The 3,869-nt window shown below is 35.2% G+C and overlaps 1 long non-coding RNA gene across 1 annotated transcript; it reads right to left on the bottom strand.

The window, feature by feature from the left end:
- Positions 1-340: 340 nt before the first annotated feature.
- LOC115070794 lies at positions 341-3,060 on the bottom strand. The gene is made up of 2 exons (XR_003849924.1): positions 2,909-3,060; positions 341-884 (listed from the first exon to the last, which is right to left on the bottom strand). It is a non-coding gene; the product is annotated as an uncharacterized LOC115070794 (long non-coding RNA).
- Between the last annotated feature and the right edge of the window lie 809 nt (positions 3,061-3,869).

Below are 3,869 nucleotides of genomic sequence, written 5' to 3'. Positions count from 1 at the left end.
AGGGGACAGGTAGGGTAGTCGTCCAGGGAGTGGGAGGAGGAGCTGGGGTGCATATCATCAAGATATGCTGCTTACATATACAAAACTGCCAAAAAATAAGATATTGTATTAAAAATCATTGTCTCTGATACCATTATATATTTAGTATTTAAAACTGTTATTTTAACAAACATAAAATAGTAATATAAGGTCTTTGAAAAATCTCAAAGAAAAAAAAGTAAGATCACATATCATAAACTGCATAATCATTAAGAAGAAAAAATAAAATTTCAGTTCCATCAAGCTGCCTATGGGGAACACAGTAGAGAATTGATCACAACATGACTAGGAATCATACTTCATTTTGAGAAATTAATATTTATTGACAAAAGGTCATAATTGGTGTTGAGTACTATAAAATTTTTAAATGCCAAGAGGAATACATTGCAAAGCTCTAGTAATAAACATACAGACTGTATTTTCCAGGTTTTGGCAGACACTATCATTTTCATTTGTCTTAGAAGCACTGCTGAGAAGAAAGCAAGCATGACACCCTTCACAGAGCACAAAGAAGGTGCTGACGTGCAGAGCTGATATCGACACATGGTTCTAGGTCTGACTGTCCACATTAGAAGACCAGCATTTTTCCTTCAAAACTCACAAAATGCAGTCATTCTTTAATCAGTCCCTACTTAGTTCTCAGTGTTCACTCTGGGAAGTTCTCAGTGCTCCGAGCACATGACGCATGTTTCTATGACCCTTTTGGTCTGTATGCCTTCTCTCAAATGTATTTCCTTCTTCCTCAAAACAGACTCTTCTCAAAGGAGTCATCAATGGGTCTTTCTTGATTCAAAATTGACTGGAAGACAAGATCCGACAAAGGGCCTCTTTTCCATCTGCCCAAGCTAGGAGGGAAAAAAGGAGAAAATAATTCAAAATTCTCTTTTAAGAGCAACATTTCTTATTTTCATTTAAACAAAAAGGAAAAAAAGGGGGTGGGGAACTCTACCCGTGTATTCTTCTATTTTACTAAATTTACCTTGGTCAATTTTAGGTAGACATATCTTACTGACTTCAAGTTAACTAGGTTGTTATAACTGTGACTTTCACCTTCTCTAAGTTTTGAAAAACAACTTTCCTCTATATAACTGTATACTCTAAGAACACAGAACTTCCAATTCAGACACTAAAACGTCAAAAAAGGGAATTTCTAGAAAATCTCTAAGAAACTCTGACACACAGTTTTGCAGTATTTTTAACCTGCAATGAGACTAGTGTTACCATAAAAGCCGTTCCCTGAACTCTGGGCACGCAGATCTCTGCTATTCTAGGGAAAAATCAAGAACATAAGACTAAGGAGCCCCAGCTAGTCATATAATTAAAATGTATAGCTACGTTAAACACTGGTCATGCCTGAGAAATAAGAGTATCAACTGGTTAAACAGCCAATTAACACAACCAAAGAAGAGATAATTAAAAAGCTTATCACAAATTAAATTTTAAAGCATATATTCAATTTTTTTTAAATCAACACAGTCCACGTATCTAAACATTTATTGGTTTTAAGGAGCTGAGACCTGTTACTACTATGCCAGCATGTTATCTACTTAAATTTTCCTGGCGAATCTTACTACCCAAAAAAGCCTGAAGTTCAAGAACTCTGACACAACTTCCTTTATTATGAGCATGACAGAACGTCAGTGCAAAAACAGAAGAAAAAAAAAAAAGAAACAGAAAGATGCTTTCTTTTGTGACTTTTCTATCGCTCATGGAAAAGACTACTATGCTAACACTGATTCATCTCCCACACCTCCCCACACTACCCACTCCTTTTAAAAGACAGGACTGTTTTGTCTAGATAAAACACCACCACCAAGTGAAATACACAAGAAAAAGAATACCTGTAAGATTTTCTTTGCACAACTTGTTCCAGGCAAGGATCTTCAGGTTCTCTCTCCCAATCCTTTCTCCACCATTTCTTCAGTCATTAGAGATGCATCCTGAATGATGGTGGAGGATGCAGAAGTTTATAGCAGATGTGGCATACTGAGACCAAGGGTTATATCCATCTCCTCACAAAAAGGATGGAGCCTTTCAGGTGGTTCAAAAAGTACCATGTCACACCTCTATGATTACACTCCATTACTACTGTTCTGATACTGAGCAATTCCTATACCCAACCCCAAATAAACCACCAGGATGTGCCTCAGAATCTTGAGTATCTCATTCTCTGGGATTTTTTTCTTCACCAATCTTATTTTAACATATAATGCTGACTTATTCCTACAAAAGATGCTAGAGATTATACTTTATTAAAAAGCAACAGTAGTCAGATGTGGTGGCTCACACCTGTGAATCCAGCACTCAGGAGGTTGAGAACTGAGATTTATATCAACATACACAAACACATGCATATATATATATATATATATATGTATGTATATATATATATATATATATATAAAATCGCACACAAAATACATATATAGTAAAAGATGCAAAGTGTGTGAAAATACTTCTGCAAGAGTCTCAAAAGGACAGAGTTTCCTGAATAATAACAAAAAAGTGTACTTTATTAAGAAACCTACAGGCTTGAGACTGTGAACAAACCACTACCACCTTAATGTTGTCCTCCTCCCTTTCAGTCCAACATAACTTGTACCACTTTAATTTTTAAGTAAAAATGTTCCTTATAGAATGGCATTATGTGTCAAGAAAAAAAGGAATAATATTCCTAATATTTTCCATCTTCTTCTCAAAAGGAAACTTTTATTAGCATTTTGTGTCCCCTCCTCTTTCTTGTGCATAATGAATGTGCACATAATTTCTGACCACAAACATATTATGCATACTGTTCTCACAATTTGCTTCTTCATAACATATCTTGGCCAGTTCTTTCTCATATGAGTATATTATCAGTATCACTCACCAATTTTAGTATTCATGCAATATTTCTTGGTAACTAGGGATTGTGGTGTCATAGTATTTATTTTCTTTGCTGCTTCTGTCTTCTCAAAAGACTGAACCGCCTGGTTTCCATGTCCCATGTCACTTTTCATTCTCTAGTATTTCTTATCACCACTATTGCATCTTTAGTTCTGGGATTCGTCTTCAATTTTATTTCAAAATTATTAATTCAATTTCCATTCCTTCCTTTGAAAATTTGAAAAATAAGATTTTTAGTTTCTGAGACCTCTGCATATTCCCTTCTTTCAGAAAACTCTATTTTACCTCAACTAGCTCTAGGAAAACAAGAAACATTAAGTTCTATTTATTTTTTGAATTGTTCCCATTTTCCAAGGGTCCATTTTTTTCCCTAGTTAACATTCTATTTTGTACTGTTGGCTTTCTAGTGTCAATTTGTGACCCTAGTTAATTTTCTATTTTATATTATTGGTTTCTTGGTGGCCTGTGGTAACAAATTTTATGAACAGTGTTCTAGAACTACTGAACTGGTTTTCTCCCTGTAGATCTATGGTACTGTCATGCCCTAGAGGCTTGTTGTTACAGGTTTAAGCTCCAACTCGTTCATTCAAAGAATGAGTCTCATTGTGAATGAGTAGAGCTCACGAAGAGGTACGTTTTAATTTAGAATGTATATTTACAAAGCTGTGTGGACTGGAACCTTCAAGATTGCTGTACTTTGGTGACAGAATGTTTTAATATATTATGCACATGTGGAACCTCCGTTTTCTTTTTCCTTTCCCTGTTCAAACTGCTACTCTAGTCTCAATACACGTCAGAAACCTCCAAAATCATTGTCTGCAAAACAGAAATCACAACTCTATCCTCCAGGAAAATATTTGTTTATAATCTGAACAAGGGTAAAAAAGGGAAGGACCAGCTACTGCCAGCTACCAGCTTCAAAACTTATTAATGTGATAAGTATC

This window comes from Nannospalax galili, unplaced genomic scaffold (assembly GCF_000622305.1).
Source record: "Nannospalax galili isolate Female #2095 unplaced genomic scaffold, S.galili_v1.0 scaffold2778, whole genome shotgun sequence".
Lineage (NCBI taxonomy): Eukaryota > Metazoa > Chordata > Mammalia > Rodentia > Spalacidae > Nannospalax > Nannospalax galili.
Note: the sequence above shows the minus strand (reverse complement) of the source record. Positions and strands in the feature narration are given on the sequence as shown.